Below are 19,410 nucleotides of genomic sequence, written 5' to 3' on the forward strand. Positions count from 1 at the left end.
TTCTGGAGGTCCCTGAGGTGGCTGAGTAGGCTAGAGCCCTTTCTCCCAGTGACAAACTGTGTTCAGTGATGGAACTCACGTGGTGGAAGACAGCCTACTCCCTCAAGTTGTATTTTGACCTTTACGTGAACACACCGTGGCACAGCTGTGGGACACACAGACAGACAGATACACAGTTGTAAAGAAATATTTAAAAATATATTAGAGGACAATTATCTTTTTTAATCAACATTTTATTGTCTATCTACAGGATTTTACAATAAGGAAATATGTATATGAATTAATGAAATTTAAAATAGTACTTACAGGTTGTTTCCATGATTCTTAGGACTCAGATTTGTTAATTTAATTAAGTACTGTTTGTGAAACCTGTATTCCATGGATTTGTTTAAGCTTTCATGCACACATGCACTTATTGAAGAAAACTGAGTTTTCTTTCAGCTATGAATAAGCAGCACCGCCAGATGCCAGAGCAGAGAAGTGAATGAGTGATTTGCTGTGTGTACGAGTCTTAGTCTAGTGCTGGATAGAGGGATATAAAATCCTTAGTGTTGCAACTAGCCATAAAAGAGACATGCTTAGTTATACATGTGACACTGTATGCCTTTAGTTTTAAACTTAAATATTTGTTGATTATAATTGAAATTAGATGTTTCTCTTCCCATAAAAGATGGTATTATTTGGCAATATTAGAAAACTGATTTATCTACAGCCTCTTTTCATTTTTCTTGGAAGTAATGAGATACAATTTTAGTCAGATGACCAAAATTAAGAATTATTATGTAATTAGGACACATAGAATTAACTTGGTGATGGTGTCTTCAATGTCTTCTGTTTAGTGTAGCAATCAATCATTTTGTCTGGCTGATCCTAAACATGGCTTCTCTGCCCTTTTCCTCAGGCTTCTGAAACATTCCATTGCTGCAACATGGCTCTAATTTTCTCCTTTTCTTCTTCACAATAAAGGTATCTTTGGGAATCTTGGGAATAGTCTTAAAATATTAGTGGTACCTGAGCTCAGAAAAAGTATGATGGGATATTAGTAAATGCTTTGAAATTAAGCTTTCTTTGCTTTTGAAGAATTAAAAAAAAAGCCTCAATTCTTTGAATTTTTATCAAGATGTATGTAACTGAAAACAATATTTATCATTGATTTTCGGAGTCAAACACAGACAGACAGTCACACAGCATATATACTGTATACTTAAAAATTCACTAGACATTTTGGAAAATAAACATAAACTATATGTAGTGTGTATAGATCACACTGTATAAAAACAAACACTAATTCTAATCTCAGAACATGTGTATGCAGATATACTTTCATAAATCATATTTTAACTCTAGACATTTATAGTCTTGAATTTAGCTTATTGAGGGGCTAAAGGCACTACTATATAATTTTTATCCAGTTATTATTTGATTGTGTTCACTAGATTGTTCCCATGTCCATCCCCTACTGTTCTGTGAAGTCTTCAAGGGCAGAACTGTGTATCATATTTTAAAATCATTTCATCTCCAGTACATAGTAAATATTCAATATGTTTAGTTAATACAGACAGATCAGAACAAAGTTAAATCCTTTATTTAGGTGTAAGTCACAAGTATGAAAAGCTAGACTATAGCCAAACAATTCACAGTTGAAACAGATTATATAAAATTACATACTTTTATTTATTCATTGTTCTTTAAAATTTCTTACAATTGAATCTTGTATTTCCATTTTCTTCTCAGACTACATAGAACTGGAGATGCTTTATTGTATTTTACATATTTATTTAATTCTTTAAAAACTTGTGTTGTATTATTATTAACTATATGGTGTTAGACTACACAACCTTTTTTATTAAAGGAAGTATGATTTTAATTTTAAGTAAAATTTCAGATTACAAATATCAATGTACAATCTCTATGATACATTATAGTTAACACCTAAGAATATTTTTCTTTTTTTATAGTTTTAAAACTTTATGAAATTAGTGTTTAAAAGTTAATTCACCTTAGTGATAACATTTTTTATATTAATTATATTTTTATATTAATTACAGTTTATTTACTCTGTATCCCAGCTGTAGCCCCCTTCCTCATTCCCTCCCAATTCCACCTTCCCTTCCTCATCTCCTGCCATGCCCCTCTCCAAATCCACAGATAGGGGAGGTCCTCCTCCCCTTCCATCTGACCCGAGCTTATTAGGTCTCATCAGAACTGGCTGCATTGTCCTCCTCTGTGGCCTGGCAAGGCTGTTCCCCCATCAGGGGGAGGTGGTCAAAGGGCTAGTCACTGAGTTCAGGTCTGAGACAGTCTCTTTTCCCCTTACTGGGGAACCCACTTGTATAAAAATTTTTTTTGGTGTATGATGTATTTGTATATGTACATGTATGATGTGTATGTGTAGGCATGTGCATGCCATATTGCAAAGTGTGTCACCCAGAGGAAAGTCTTGGATGTTGGTCTTCCAGTCTTTCATCTTGTGTTAGGCAATGACTCACTGCTGCTGTACATAGGCGCTCATGAGCTTCTAGGGATTTTTCTGTCTCCACCTCTCATCTCACCTTAGAAACACTGGTATTACAAAATTGACTTGGGTTCTGAAGATTAGAGCTTAGGTTCTCACACTCATGCAGGTAATTTACTCATGGGTCCACCATTACTCAATATTCAAGATTACTTGACAGTATATTTTAGAGTTGCTATACCCATAAACCTGATGTATTAAGAAGTCCAGGTGTTGAAATTTTAGCTTGCTGTATGTACAGCCTGGTGTATTGAATTTACCCGTAAATACAGAGTTTTATGGCTCGGTGAGGCCTTAGCAATCATAAGGCATTTGGGAACATTGAAGTATAAGAATTAGCCCAAGAGATCTAAACCAGACAAGCTACATTCAAATTCCATTACTGCTAAATTATGTGATCTTAGGCAATTACTTAATCTTCTTGTTTCTTCATCTTGAAAAATATGGCCTAAAAACAGTTCTTACCTCATAGGGTCATTATTAAGATTTAAGGAGTTAATAAATGGAAATGACTTAGTACAGTTTCTTATACATAGTGAGTACTTAAGCACTGGCTATCACAATAATTGTTAGATTTCAAATCCAATTATTTCCCTTTAATTTTTGTTATATGAAGAAACCTAAACTGTGGATAGTTACATGACTTTTCAAGCTATGCAAAGATTAGCAGTAATTCTGGACTCCAAAGTCAGTATTTTTGTTTTAGTTGTTAGTGGTGTGTATGTGTGTGTGTGTGTGTGTGTGTGTGTGTGTGTGTGTGTGTATGTATGTATGTATGTATGTATGTATGTATGTATGTATGTTATTGTGTTTATGATGACACAAGTTTGGAAATTAGAGTACAACTTTCAGAAGTTGATTCTTTCCTATTATGGATTCTAATAATTGAATTCAGATTTTCCAGTTTGCATTTATAAGTGCCTTTATGCATTGAATTGTTATGACTGCTCTAGAAGCAGTGCTTTTTAGAGTTGATTAGTAATAGACTTTATTTTTATTTCTGATCATGTGTATGTGTGTATGTGGGGTATATGCATATGAGCTTTGGTGCTGTGGGAAGGTCAGAGGCACAGGACCTCTCTGTAGCTGAAGTTAATAAGAAGTTGTGAGCTTTCTGATGTGGGTGTTGGGGGCTGAATTATGGTTCTCTACAAGAGCAGTACACATTCTTAACTGCTGAGCCATCTCTTGTCCTAATAGTTCTTATTAGGTTTAAAAAGACTGTTACGCTTTACTCTTTGTGAAGACATCAGATTTTACCCATGCCACTTACCCCCTTGCCTATATTAATACCCCCTCACCTTATTAATACTGTCTTTTAACAGAGTGCTACATTTGTTATAATGATTGATGTTGTCAAATTATTATCACTCAAAATCAAGTTTGTACATTTATCCATAGGTTCACCCTTGATGGTCTGCATTCTATGGTGTTGAACAAAAGCATTATCACATTTGTCTGGTCACTTTAGCTCATACTGAGGACATTTTTTTAAGCCCTGAAAAGTCCTCTGTTTTTCGTTTATTCGTCCCATCTTCGCTGTAAGCCTGGAATTGTTGCATTTTTTTTAACTTGCATTTACAGTTTATCTTTTCTAGGATGTCATATATTGGGAATCATGTAAATTGTAATCTTTTCACATTAGCTTCTTTCAACTGGTAATAAGCTTTTAAGTTTCCTCCCTATTGTTTTTTTTTTTTTTTTTTTGCACTAGAAAATATTCTATTGTCTTGATATACAACAGAGTGTTTGTCCACTATATAATAAATAACATTTTGGTTATTTGCAAGTTTGAGGAACCATGACTGTAGTTCCTGTAGAACACCTAATGTTGAGGATATTTTTAAAAGTAGATTTGCAAGAACCTGTCAAGTAGTTGTACTATTTTCTATTGTTGCCATCAGTGAAGGAGAGTTCTGGTTGCTTTACATACTTATTTGGTATTGTCAATGTTTTTGGTTCTAATGAGTGTGTGGTGGTATTTCATTGTTTTGCTTTGCTCTTCTTTGAAGACGTATGATGTGCATATTTTCATTTGATTATTTGCCTTTTGTTTTTCTTTTCAGTGAGGTGTTTGTTAGACTCTTTGCCCAGTTTTTAATTCTGTTGCCTGGTTTCCTGATGAATTTCAGACATTGTTTCATATTTTAGATAATTTTCTATTATAAGATTTGTCTTCTGCAAAAATTTCCCAGCTTTCTGTGGCATGTCTTACCATTATCTTTTTAGTATCCATCATAGAGAAAAAAAAAAAGGTGATTTTAATGAAGTTAAATTTGATAATTCTTTCTTTGATTACACTATTAGTGTTTAACTTAAGGATTTCTTCCTATATTTTTGGATTCTTAGGGTTTTGCATTTTACAAATATTTTTCAAAACATTTAAGTCTGTGTCTAGGGTTTTTTCCATGCTGTGTTGTTTCTGCACTATGTGTTGAAAAGTCTACCTTTGTTCCATTGTGTTGCATTTTTAGTTTTATTAAAGATCAGTTTAGTTTATGATCTGTTTCCAGCCTCTCTACTTTTTTAAACCATTGCTGCATTTATTTATTTATTTATCTATCTATCTATTTATTTATTTATTTATACTTGTTTATTTATACAAAAGCCACACTGTGTTGATTATATTATCACTGTACTACAAACATGGAATTACTAGGTAGAATAATAAGGGGAAAGATGTATGTTGATATATATATATATGTATATATTTATGTACATGTACATGTTGACCTTGAACTTGGTATGTTGCTTCCTCTAAATGTGTATTAATAGCCCAAAACACTATGCCAGTTTTAGGAAGTGCTAGGGATTGAACCCAGGCCTTTGTGCATGCTAGAGAAGCACTCTGCCAACCCATCTACATATATTCTTACTCAGCTCAGTAAGATTATGTAAAGGAATACATTCTGAATTTTGAAGCACAGTAATACACTAAGGCATATAAAAGGATGGTTTTTTATAGATAATATATTTAAGGTCATTGGTGCCCAAATACAGCGTTGGAATAAGTCAGATGTGCTCTCTTACTTTTCTATTGTGTGTGTGTGTGTGTGTGTGATTGTGTGTGAATTCCTTTAGAAAAATTTACTCTATTTAAATGTTTTTAAATGCATAGAAATGATATAGTCAAACTGTATAGAACAGTATTAAGTAAGATGAGTGTCTGCACAGATACAGTGCTCAGGAATGGTATGGTGCATCAGAAGTTGTTTTTTAAAAATGAGAGATAATAAGAGTGACTTGCTTTCAGACGTTGTTCATCCTACAGCTGAAAATATAACACCATTTTAGAAAAGGCACCTGGGAATTGTCAAAGGTTATGGGGAGTACGTGGTGGGATCAATAACCTAATTAACAGTATTTTTCTGGAGCTTGTGTGTGTTAAAATCTGGTTAAAGGATAGGATAAAGAGTTCCGTTCTTTTTTTCCTTTCAAGTAAAGTTTATTTTAAAGCACCAGTTTTAGTTTTTATTTCTAATGGAAGATAAAGTTATTTACTGCAGTTTAAGGTCAATAATATATGGAACCTCGTCCTGCTTGAATGGCAACTCTTGGTGGGTTTATTTCTCTGGTATACCATGTACTGTATGCATTGCACCTGTTCATACAAACTGCATTGCATTGTAATGTTTGTGTAGCTGGATGCTTCAACCACGAAACCAGTCTGCTTTCTTCTAGGGTACTAGCCTATTAGCAAGTTAATTGAACTTAATTCTGTTCCTGTTTTCAGTTTTGTATATGGTCTTGGTTTATTTACTGAGCAGTGATTTCTTCTTTGCAGTTACCAGTTTTGTCTGAGATCAGTTTTTCTATTGTGTGGAGTCTGTTTCTTACAGTCTCCTTTAAGACTGCTCTGACTTTAAAATCATTACTATGCTTTTGTCAGAGCACATTTGTTGACATTTTTCTCACATTCAAAAAATAAATTTGAAAGATTGCACAAATAAGCTATGCAATTCCCCATTTCCTGCTAATATGCAAAAAATGTATTTATGATAATTACACAACGTACTGTGTGCCAGAACTGAAACAATACATTCCTCATAATGGAGCATAAATAAAGAAGGTGGAGCCAGCTGCTCTTAAACTGTTTATTTGCAAGCAGTAATGCTATAGAGAATATACCTTTTTCACTCTGTTAGTCTGGCAATACTGAACCTGTTGCTGCATTAAAGGAGTTGCGTTTTGCTGGATAGGGGAAGGAGGGCTGTCTGCTGTCTGGTAGGAGGGCTTTGTCTGTGCCTTTCTCCCTCTGTTTCTTTCTGTTTTTCTTTCTCTCTCTCCTTTTTCTCTCTCACTGGCTTGCTTGCTCTGTCTCTGTCTTTCTCTCTCTCTCTCTGCCCCCCCTTTCCCTCCCTCTCTCTTGCTCTCTCTCTCTCTTCCCGTCTCTGTGGTTTGTAAGGTAGGTTGCAGTGTGTGTATATACACAACATCAAGAGCAGGAAAATGGACTCATTAGGGAGGCAGGCAGTCATTACCACTCACACTGTACTTCCAGGGAGACACCGATTATGAGAAGAGAAACTCAGCGCTGGGGAAGAAGGTAGGGGCAGACAACTTTCATAAAAACAACCCTGCCTCCTCAGTCCCCCTGTATTTATCATCTTATTTAGTTCACAGTGCTTTTATGCTTGCTTTCTTGAATTTTAATTTCTGTATTTAAATTTGACAGAGCTGATGCTGGCTTAAAATTTGGAACATCTATACTAGGCCTACCCTTTACTAATTTTCTTAATTATTTAAGGGTGTGACCTTGTGATTCAGTTTTATTACTTTAAAAATAATTACAAACAAACGTATTTTTCTTACTAAAGTACCAAGTAAATCATAATCTTTCACTCTTTTAAAACAAACTCCTCCGTATGTTTGTCTCTTTGCTTTTCTTGTCTGTTTATGCAGTTCCATCTGTCTGTCTATATATCATGTTGTCCTTATTTATTGCTAACTGGATTTTGTTAGTTATTTGCCAGTGAGTTTTAGCTGTAGTGCCAGTGTGGGTACTACCAAAGTGAGACTCTTGTTCTTTGTTTTACATTGAAGTTTAAAGTCCATATTTACAGTTTAAATCCTTGAAGCAGGTTGCATAGTTTATACCAGCATGTTAATTTGATGATATTGTAATAAGGTGAGGGGTAGCCCCGAGGGTGGGCAAGAATCAAATAAGTATTTTTGCTGTTACTCATGTAGAAATAGTTTATATTTTGAAAGAAATTGGGGCTATTTTCTAACTTTTATTTTACAGATGGTTTGTTCCATTTATGTGGATATTACTGTGGTTAGTAGAATACAAAACTTTCTTACCAAGGAGTTTTTATCCTGGGACAGTTTCCTTTTAGTATGTAACTGTTTATTTATGCTTGGGGAGGGAGGAGTGGGGGCTGGCCTTTTTTTTTTTTTTTTTTTTAACAAAGTGGAAGCTATGGAGTGTATCAGACCATTTTGTGCAACAACTGTAAGTATTCCCTTAATGTTTTTGAGACATAAAAATGTATTTGTTATTGCAAATATGTATTTGAGGTATTTTTTCTTTTTATTTCTTTTTTCTTCTCATCGTGGGAAAAAGTTATGTTTCAAACCAGCGTACTTTGTTAAGGAATTTTCTAGAATAGTGCTTTTACAAAATTCTAAGGGATAGTTAAATAAGATCCATTTGAAGTATACTTTTAAACAGACTTTTATTTAAATTTGTACGAAAGTAAAACTTGTATTCATCTGATAAAATTAAGTCAGACAGTGAAACACATGAATGTTTTCAGAAAATACATGAGCAGTGATAGGAAATGAATGCTGATCTGTGGAGATCTTTGATAATAACAATCACCTTTTTGTAATACATTATTTATTTACTGTAAGTGGCAGACTTTCCCCTGTTAATTCCATTAGGCCTCTCTGACAACACAAAGAAGTCCATAAAGCAATATTCTTAACCCACCTGGGACACTAGAGCAGACTGTTCAACACATTCTCAAGGTTCAAACCTAGTAAAATGTTTATTAAAAATCCATTATTATGGGAGAGTAGGGAACTTTTGCTACTAAAAGTCTTTTTAACCCCTTCTTTTAAAAAATTTATGCTTAGACTTCTAATTTAGTTACTTTTCTCCACTGTCTTTTCTGCTGGAAAGGCCAACCTTGACCAAGATCAGTAAAAACCTGAAGTGCATATTCAGGTCTTTTTAGAGGTTGTTTTCATCAGAGGTCCAAGGAAAGTTTAGAGGGAGGCTTTAGGAAGTGTGTATTAACTTTGTGAGTTGTTGGTGTATTTTGAGTAGAATTTTTCCCATTTCAGACTGTGATCCAATACCTTGTTTCAGAACTAATGGGTCAGAAGTGTGTCTCTCTCATGCACCTGCTATTTTTGGTATTATATCTGGAAGATTCTCTAAAATGCTCTTTTAGACAAAAGAACTCTTTCACATATCTTTTGATCAATGATTTTAGTGTGCATGGGTATTTGTGGAAATATTATTATGCATATATGTATATAGTTTATATTTATATGGATCAAAGAATCATAGATGTTATGCTGATGTAATTTTAAATATTTCACATGTGTTTTTACATTAACCACAGTAAACACCAAATGCAGTAACTCTCAAAAGCGAATGGAAATTTTTTTACCTCCTAGAAAGGATAAAAGCAAGGAAAATTTTAGTCATTTCTGTGGTGGTTTTAATTTTTAGAATGTGTTTTCTTTTGCATTATAATTCTTGGTTGGCCTTCAGTAAATTGAAAATATTTTTAGTATGAAAAAATAATCTTGCCCTTTTCTGGGAGGAACTGTCACAATCTAAATACTGCAGGACATTGTAAAATGTGCATAAGTAAACTTAAAGCCAGTGCCCTCTGCTACACAGGGATTTGGAAAGCTGAAAGGCTTGCGTCACGGGAGGGCTATAGAGTGCCAGAAAAATTCATTAACTAGCCTTGCTGGTTATAGTGGGCTCATCTTCCTGTTTAAGTCCTGAAGCCTTGGTCAGGTCACAGTGTGTATCATTTTAATGTTGGAGCAGACAGTTATCTAACACACCCACATGAGGAAGTGCTCTAAAGCAGTTATTTCATGCTTTGCCATGCCCTGTAGCTAAAACAATTTGGTACTGAGTGACGTGTGTGTGCTTTTTAACTCCTATCCGATGAAAATCAGCTTTGGCTCTTTGAAAAGCACCCAAACAGTGGAATGTCAAACAGTATGATTCAAATGCTAAGCACATGCCAGTTTAAACTTTTTAATTTTTTTTCCAACTGAAGGGCGAATCACTATGATTATTTTTAATAGAAAGACTATGTGTGATATCCTGGATCTTACTCAATAGGGTTTCAAAAATTACAGATACTTTCCCTTCATATATTTTTTTTCCTGCAGAAGCCTGTATTCATCAAAAGGAAAGCAGCTGCATACTTTCTCCCTGAAATGTTAACAAATAAATGGCATTCCTGTTTATTTACCTATTTTTGAATTTTAATGATTAGTCCTTGTGCTAATTAACAAATTCCTGTATTCCTAAAATCTGGCACTATATAAATAACCAATTGTGTGATTATCTACACATGTTCTGGCTTTCTATAAATATAGAAATGATTGGTGGATATGTGTTCATGGACTTGCCCAACCCTGAGTTGTGGCTGGTCACACTGTCACATAGGAAGCCAAAGGCTCTGTTGCTCAGAGCTCTGGCAAGGTGTGTGGACACAGCATCTGGCTCCTGTGTTTACTGTGATCTTTCCTGGCAAAGGGAAGGTCTGCTGCTGACATTCTTTGAATGCTGCTAGTTCCAGCCTTCTTCAGCTGCAAGGGTGGCCTCTTGAGAATCACTGTTGATAATGGGCATTGGAGTTGTTCCACTTTGGACCTATTTAAAAACATACAAATTATGTGTTTTTAGTAGACAATATGCTTTATTTAACTACTACTAAAGAAACCTAACTTTCTCAATCAGCTGGACTGAAGAGAAAATCAGAATATTTTCACTTATTTGGCTGTATAAAATACAAGCAAGTTTTAGAAATTGGGTATCACAAAGAAAAAAAAAGCTGTTCTACGGTAGTGGCTATCCACACTGTCAGTTGTGAGAGGTGTGCTTGCAAGTGGCCTTTTTTCCATTAAAAAATAATTCTTAAGTAGCTAATAGCTTAGAAAGTACTAGGTTTCATTTCGGCTTTTTGTCCATGCTTAGTTTTGCTTGAGCCTTGATGCCATCCACTTCCATAGTTCTTAAGGTAGTCCTTCTGTCTGACTGTGTACTCACGTGTCAGTACCACAGTTTTAGCTAATCAGTTTGTCCTTTGCTTAGAAGCTAAGGCCTTTTAACTATATATATTTTTATTTTATATAAGACAGTTTGGTTGCTTTTATGTAATTACTTAACTATCAAGGTGCTTTTCATTTGTGACCCGAAATCTAAAGGCTACATGCATATTCTACACATTTCAGAAAACATGTAGCTTTTTACTGTCTTGTTACATATCTATATCAATATCTCTTATACTTAATGCACCAAGACTATCTTTGAGCTGTTGCAGAAACAGTAGAGGCACATTTCTGAGTCTCGAAGAAGGAACAGTGCCACCTATCTGTTATACTGTCTTACATGTGGTATCCACCACAGCAGGTGTTTAAACTCTCTTTCAAGGCCTTAGGAAAAGTTGGACTTCTCTGTGACTTTGTCCTTTCCTCTAGTAATGTAGTCATGGCCAAGTACTCTGCTGGTTCTGCACTCAGCTGAGGGAAAATTATGCTTGATTTTGGCTTTATAACCTCTCTCCTACTCCAGGATCAAGCTTTTTGGTGATTCTGCAGTTCACTTGAAAGTGATCAGCTCGAGGACATGGAATTTTTGCCTTTCTGGAATCTTTTGACACTCAACTGAAACTCCAGAGGGTGTTTTGTTGTTCTGTTAAGCAATACAGCTCTTACATAACCACTTTAACCCAGACTAAGTTAGCTATGGACTTTCATGTAATAATATTGAGAAAAGGAGCAAGGATAGCAAGTTGATCAGTTCATAGAGTTGTAGAGTTCATTAATTTTGAATATACATGTTTTTTGTCAAAGCTGATTGAAAGGGGGTGATTATTATATTCTGTTTGCAATTTTGATATTAGAAGTAACTTTGGCAGTGAAGACATCTGTGTTTTCAGACACGATGAAATTAATGTTTATATTTTTCATTAAGCAGTAAAGTATCAAGAATTTATTTGAAAAGTTCTTATATTAAACTACTAATATAAGGGGTTATATTAAAATCCATATGTATAGTAGAATTTGTAGTTTTTGGAGAATAAAATGATGCCCCAGGAGTTGAAAACCATACAAATGGGAGTAATTAAAAATTACATAAAGTATTATTTTGCCATTAAAGAAATTCACTGTGAACCTTTTTTTAAAACTATAAAATGTGTTATATAAGTTTTAACAGTTAGAAGGCTTTATTTTATCTGTTTTTATTAAATTACCATGCGTTTCTGTTTTTAATTTTCCTTTAAAAATATCATATGGATTTACGATCAAATTTTAATTGTTGTGAATTCATTTTATAGTTTGATTTTTTCCAGCAAATAAAATGTAACTGAGAAAAATTATAGGAGTGTTTTCAATTTGTATAGTTGTGACAAATTTGCAATTAGTAAGAAAAAATAACTAATAGAATGACTATTCAGTTTATATTAATTTTGGTTCTTATATACATATGTGAAAACTGTATGACTGTAATTTTAAATAAAAACACTTATCTAGACTTTCTTTTTTTGTTGTCTAAATGGAAGTTAGGCAAATACTGTTGGAATGATTGCTTTACACTATTACTTGTTGATTTGTTTTCTTTTAAAATACTGGACACCCTAAAATTCCTTTTAATTCAGTAAATACACTCTCATTCTGTACATACTTATTACTGTTCTTGGTCATATATTGTTATCACCTGGGTGTTAAGTCGAAATAAAAAACTACAGTACTTATAACATTTTGTCGTTTCTTATATCAGCAATGAAATGTATTTTTTCATTTTATCTCTACAAGGGGGAAAAATAGATGTGATTAAGAAGTAAATTGAGATAATATAAGTAGTACTCAGTGGAAAGAGTGGATGAAAGGAAAAGTCTTTGTGTCCAACTTTGGTAAAAGCTATTTGACCCATTCCTACAGCTTTCGTTTTCATCCTGCTTATGCAGGTAGATCTAAATACTCCATCCATCCCAAGACAGAATCTAATGCTGCCACCGCAAGGTCATAGCAGTATTCAAAAGATGTCACATTTGTAGTACTCTCATACCAGGCTTCTTTTTGCCCTTTAATCCCTGGTTTTGAGTTGTGAGCAGATTTTCATATTGGTGAACAGATTCATTTATTTGGTAAGAAGTCTTCCTGACAGAGTCTTCCCCAAGCATGCACCAAAGCAGTACCATGAGCTGAATGAAAGTGGACGAATGAATCTAGCAAGTTTGAGTGTGTTTCCTCTTAAAATAAAGCCAAAGAAGTTTATATAAAATAACAAAAGCTCCCTCTAAACTTTCCATCAGTCAAAATGGATTCAAGTTTTGTTTTACATAATGGCTTTTTGAAACCAATTTTAATAGCCCATTCTTCCCTGCATCCTGACTATTTGGTGGTTAGCTTTGCAAATGTTGAATAGATACAAATAATTGTTTAGTTTCAGAGAAAAAAAATATTCTCTTATGTTTGCAATATATCCACCAATATGAAGATATTCTAGGACATACAAACGATAGTTTCATTCTATCAATTAGGCATGAAACACATGAACATAAGTTTAGAAACTTTTTTTTCTTCTGCTATGTTGAGAGAAACCCTATGGTTTGCTACAAAAAGCTTTTCCTCAGGAATCAGGTGGTATTAATTAATGCAAAAAAGGATTTAAAGTGGCTAAATTTGGAGGCTCTGTTTCTTGTTCTGACTGATTTTAAATAATTCACAATCTCTGTTTTGCAGTTTTGTTTTTGACAGTAAAATGGAGTAAAGCTCCTCTATTTTTTCTTTCTTTAGGTCTTAATGTGATTTTGTGTTAGGTCGTTATATTTGTAGATCTATCTGTTCATATTTTCTGTATATAAACTAAAAGTGTATGAAGGAAGTTTGTGTTGTAATGGTGGAAGAATTAAAGGAGCCTGTGTGTTCTGGGAGAGCATAGTACTTTAATTTTGAGGTGGTGGTTATCAGAGTAAGTAAATGTCACAATATATTATTGGTCTTTTTTAATGATTCAATGATTGACATAAGCCAAAAATTGTTTTTTGTCACACTAAAGAACTTAATTGCCTGTGGGGGGTTTGATAAAAGATAGTTTTTAACTAGTGAAGTACAACATGGCTACGATGGCTCCATTCCTTCCTGCTGGCCACTAGATGGAGAGGCGGTCCATGTCCACAGCTTGTCTGTGGTAAACAGCTCACTTCTGAGTTTCTACTGGCAAAGCTGAACTGTATGCCTTTGAACATTTTTATGAACACAGACATGACATTTTGGAGACGTCATCAGAGACTATGTTGTCTTTTATAAAAGCATGATGTGATTTTCATGAAATTCAGAATAACTTGCTCTTTCTTAGGCCCCTGTAAATGCTGGCAGACATAGGAGGCCAGTATTACCACTCTGGTTTTAACTGCCACAATAGACCCTTTGCCTCTTTCAAATTTGTCCATTTAGAAGGGGCCCCTGAAATGAATGTCAGCACGACAGTGCCACCTTGTGTCCCCGTTGCTATGAGAGTAACTAACTAATGCATAAACCAGTGAAAAGGAAAGAACTGGACATTCACAAAAAAATTTGCAAATTGTTTTCAGCTTAGATTTTGTGCTAACGATACAAAAATCCTTATAAAGGGTTTTAGTGTATTTGAGAATTCTTTACCCTCAAGTAAATTTTAGGATCTGTGTATTTCCTCCTTCTCTCATACTAGTGTATATTAAGAATTCTTTTTAAATGCTGAGTTCAGAGAGGGTTGTAATTAATTTGGAATTAGAGATGGAAAAGACAAAGAACAGGAAAGATTTTCCCCCAGTTGTAAAACTTGTAAAACTGAAACTCAGCATATCAGACAGGGATAACTTTCTTCCTTTGAATTCTGATGGGACCTTTCATATGCATCCCTTGTAATACCAGTTCTCACACTCAGTTGTCATTGCTTCTAAACATATAGGCAGTATAAGCCCTGAGCCTGGAGGATGAGGCTTATGTATTAACTGTCATTCTGGAACCTTCTGTGACCTACAGAATAATCAATCACTGGCTAGTTTATGACATGCATTTCTTTTCCTTCTCTCCCTCTCCTTCCATTCCTCTCCCTTCCTCTCCCTCTTAAGCATTTCTTTTTTTTGAAGAACACCTTTTGAGTTATCTCCTTTTTATACCTTTCTAACTTTACTTCGCTTTGATATTAAAATGACCCTTTCTGCTTTTGCTTAGGAAAACAAGGAATTACTTCCCCTAGAGTGTGTGTTATAGTTGACTGTGTAGTCAACACCCGATTTCTAATTCCAGCTTCATAACAAATTTACTGTGGTAATGTGGATGAGATTCTTGACCCTCCACAGTTTCCTGTGCATAAAATCAGTGGACTGGTCCAGCCATTTTGCAAGGGTCTTAACTCAGGAGTTTTGCAGGGCCTACTCTTGTGTTTACATTATTCTTGTACCTTTGGCATCTCAATTTTGAATTATGACTATAGCTAAAAGTTGAATTGCTTGGTATTGAAAATACTATTTGTTATTTCATGATTTAGTAGAAAAAGCTCTTCCTAAAGGGGTTAGATTTATATGGACAAGGAAATTTTTATAATTGAGGGATATTCTAAGATTTTGATTTTATTAAACATTTAGTTTGGCTGATTGGGCTACCACCATCTTTATGTCTTTTAGCTATAAAATAAGTAAATTTAAAGAGCAAGATGAACATGCATTGCTATAGAAATATAGACTGCTTGCTACCTACATATTATTTCATTCTATTTTAAACTTTAATCATAACATTTAGAAGTCAGTGTTAAGTTTTAAATTTCACATGTTTTTGTATGAATCTACACCGTAGTTTTAAGTCCATATATTCCTGAAAATACAAATAAACTTAGGATTGGATAACTTGCCTAACTTTTTAAGTTTGACTTCATGGTTTTTTTTTTTTTACAAAAGTGATAGTAGATCTTACCTTTCCTATAAACTCTCATAAGATTATTGTGAGAATTAAGTGAGTTCATGTCTGTAACGTTTTTATGACTAGTAAAAGTAGTATACAAATACTAATGATTGTCCTTGCCATTACTGCTGTAATTAAAGAAGGAATGGAAAATAAAATCCAAGTCAAAGCAAAACATACGATTTAAGAACATTAAAATTTGTGGCATTTCTTAGTTGGAATGCTTCTCTGTGGCAGCAGACACTTTTGAGATATTCTTGAAATTTTCCGTATTTTGTTTTAATAACTAATAATTATAATATCCAGACTAAAACTACTGCTTCTTTAAATAGCTTTTTAAAGTTACTGTTTACAAGTTATTTTTGGATCACAATATTAAGTATAGAAGCTAATTTTTTAAAAATAACAATTATTATGGAAAGTGTTTTTTTCAGTATTGAATTATTATATCATAGTTCATTGTTTTTTTTTGTTTGTTTGTTTTGTTTTTTGCTTTTAAGCATCAGGGTGCATAAGAATTACCCTAATTCAGTTATCCAAGCTCTAGTCTCAATAATTGTGCAGTAGAACTCAGGGATCCTTCACTGTAGCTAATCCAAACACTTCAGGACAATTTCCGTTGAATTTTAGTCATCAATATAAAGCCATAGATGTATTACAGTCAGTAGGTGAGTTTCCAAATGCATAGATTTCTAGGTCCTGTTTTCAGATGTCTTAAATCAGAACCTATAGAGCAGTATTTGGGCACAGGTATTTTACAAAAGCTACTCCATCAGTTTTTATTCTCAAACCTTGAAAATCAGTGCTTTTTGGTTTTTAAGGTGTCATGTTACAGTGTTTACTGTTGCATCTAAATTCAGCTTCATCTATCATGTGATTCCTTAACTAAATACAACTGTATTTTACGTATAGGAGGCTAGAGTCAGCACTGCCACGTATGAAAAGTTTAGTCTTGCCTTATAACCCAAAGCTTGAGGAAGGACAGTACTTACTGTTTTCCACACAAATTACTTAATCTTTACCTGCAAGTCTCTGTGTATAGAGGTATTCTGTCTGCTTCAGATTAAAAAAAAAAAAAAAAAAAAAAACAACCCAGAAAAAAACAAAAACAAAAAACAACCCTGTGGAGAATCCATTCTGAAGTTAGTTTGTGTTTTTTCTATTACATTGTATCACCCCCCTCAATACAATGAATCTTAAAAAGTCCTCATTATGGTAAATGGCAGTATCTAATTTTGGGAGGCCAAAATAGGTATGAAACACTTGCTGTAATAATTATCAATTAAATCATGTGGCTGGAAAGAAATTCTTACTTTCCCATTGAAACTGATTTCTGGCTGAAGGTAGAAATAGTCAAAAGTGCCAATAGTCAAAAGGAGCCTACATAGTCCTACTAGCTATAATTATTGAATTCCTAAATAGCCTTGCTTATGGGGCTTTGTAATCCCTATAACAACATTTTGAGGTATTTTGCTTTACTAGAGAAGGACAGCTAGGCTTATAATGGTTAAGTGACTCACACATGGTTGTATATCTAGGTGGCAGAACTTGGGTTAATACTGGTTCAGCAAAGTTAGTGCTCTTAATGTATCACAAATGACTTTTACAGTTACTCCCCAGAATCAGGGTATACCCTGGAATCTGGTCTAACATTTATGAAGCGCAATTCACTAAAAGCTAATAAACTTTGTAGGATATAAGTCTATTTCCTTTATAGGGAGCACACCATCTTGCCACATTTAATGAAACCGGGAATTTCTTACTTTTAAAGTGTGATACTATAGGGAAATCACGAAATTATTAATTTTTTGTTTGTATATTTTTAGTGTTAAGTTTCTTTAATAGGATGTTATTTGAACAAAAATTTAAATCTTAACTATTATAATATGCCAGGATACACAAAAGTTTCATAGCATAGCCATTATTATCAGTCTTAAAATAACTAGTTTACATTTAAAATAAGATGAAAGATAGAGCCAGTGCATCAACAGCTTTAAACAGTTAAAATATCAAAGAGGGCATGGGGGTGCACACCTGTAATCCCAACACTTGGGGAGGTAGAGGCAGATGGATTGCTGTGAGTTCAAGGCAATCAGGCAATCAAGCCTGATCTACAGAGTAAGTCCAAGACAGCTAAGCTACACAAAGAAACGGTGTCTTGGAAAACCAAACATCAAACAAACCAAACCAAAACACCAGTTAAAATACCTTACCATGGAATATTCCAAATATTCCTGTTTGAAAAATAAAAGTGACAGCGTGAATCTACAGTGTGGTATACAAACTGCCATATTTCACAATTACCTTTGTATAAATTGCTAAACCTGTAGTGTTTATGTATTTTTATAGACTTGCTAATACTCTACATGCATTAGGGTAGTCACAATGTAAAGAAACTCTGGTGTGTATCATATTTGTTTGAAAGTAGTCATGGTTTTATAAATTAAGGTATTTATATAGTTTGGGAAAATTTAATGACAAGTTAATTTATATATTAGAATTGTACATATGTATGCATATATGTTTGTATGTATATAAAGATCCACAGAGTTACTAATCAGGAGAATGTAATCTTTTCTTTAGAAGAATTTCAAAGTTTTGGAGATTTGGATTACATTTGAATTTCTAAGAGTGACCTTTTCTCTAATTACATTTTTTTTTAGACTGTCACAGAAGAGAGAGGGGTAGATCTTAAAATTGAGAAATCTACCTACTCTTTTTTTTCAAATATAAAAATTAAAACATGATTTTGTGGAAAGTCAAATTTAGTAACAGGCATGAATTGGAAAATTTTGTCAGTGATTTATTTAAGCTCCACAGGGAAAGTCCTGTAGGGTCTTTGAATATCCTAAATTTATTTTGATTTGAGACCAGCTTAAAGGGCATGTCTATCTTAAGACAGTTCTCCATTTTTCTGAGGAAAATTCCAGAGGCACTCGTAGTGGGAGGTAGTATATCAACAATGACTCTTTTGGGGCCAAATGAGCACTTTAGCATAACTCACTCCTTCTCATTCCTATAACCAAAGCATGTCTTACTCATTGGGCAGGTTTAGTTTGACAACTAATTTTATTTCTTTGCAAACACACAGGAGTCCAAAAACTTAAGTGGGTGGCTAGCGTACTCATAGCATGTAGGTGAAGTATTGGCTCAGAATAAAATGTAAAATATTATAGTCAGTATAGGGATGTGGGAAGCAAAATTGGTATCTGAAACTGTTACCCTTGCTTACAGATTAAGAAGGAGAAGCTAAAATAGGTCAAACGACTAGTTACAGTTACAGCAGTGTTTAGTGTTAGGGCTGGTACAGGAGATACTTCAGTAAAATTGATTGGCCTGGTTCCTCTGTTGATCAAGAGACTCCTTTAACATCTCTTTACCATATTTCCTCCCTCTTCTTTTCTTGCTGTTGCTGTAAGCTTTAAAAATTGTTTTGGCTCAGTTGACTTCTCTTTGATCACTCGCCCCAGATGATGCAGCCTTGCCAGGCCACGGAGAAAGAGGCTACAAGCAGTCCTGATGAGACTTAATAAGCTATGGGCAGATGGCAATAGTGGAGAACTCCCCCTTTCAGTGGACTAGGGGAAGAGGGGGGGAGGATGGAACTGGGGAGTTGAGGAAGGGGGCTTCAGTCGGGATATATAATGAATAAATTGTGAAGAAAATATAAAAATGAAAAAAAAGTTTTGGCTTAGTTTCAGGCTTAGAAGTTGGTTGACAGGTACATTTTCAGCATGATGTTTTGA

General features: G+C 34.2%; 1 protein-coding gene across 7 annotated transcripts in view; it reads left to right on the forward strand.

Moving 5' to 3' along the window:
* The first annotated feature begins 921 nt into the window (after nt 1-921).
* Zbtb20 (zinc finger and BTB domain containing 20) overlaps nt 922-19,410 on the forward strand; it is a 767,676-nt gene continuing 749,187 nt past the window's right edge. For 5 of the 7 annotated variants that reach the window (XM_055624790.1, XM_055624785.1, XM_055624792.1 and 2 more), the window contains exon 1: nt 6,833-7,061. The gene's annotated coding sequence lies outside the window, so the exon portion shown is untranslated. Of the gene's footprint in view, nt 967-6,832; nt 7,062-7,916; nt 7,971-19,410 lie in introns of those variants that run through there. The other 2 variants (XM_055624791.1, XM_055624788.1) reach the window with 2 other exon arrangements.

Source organism: Psammomys obesus, unplaced genomic scaffold, assembly GCF_907164565.1.
Source record: "Psammomys obesus unplaced genomic scaffold, mPsaObe1.curated_primary_1811, whole genome shotgun sequence".
In the NCBI taxonomy this organism is placed as follows: domain Eukaryota; kingdom Metazoa; phylum Chordata; class Mammalia; order Rodentia; family Muridae; genus Psammomys; species Psammomys obesus.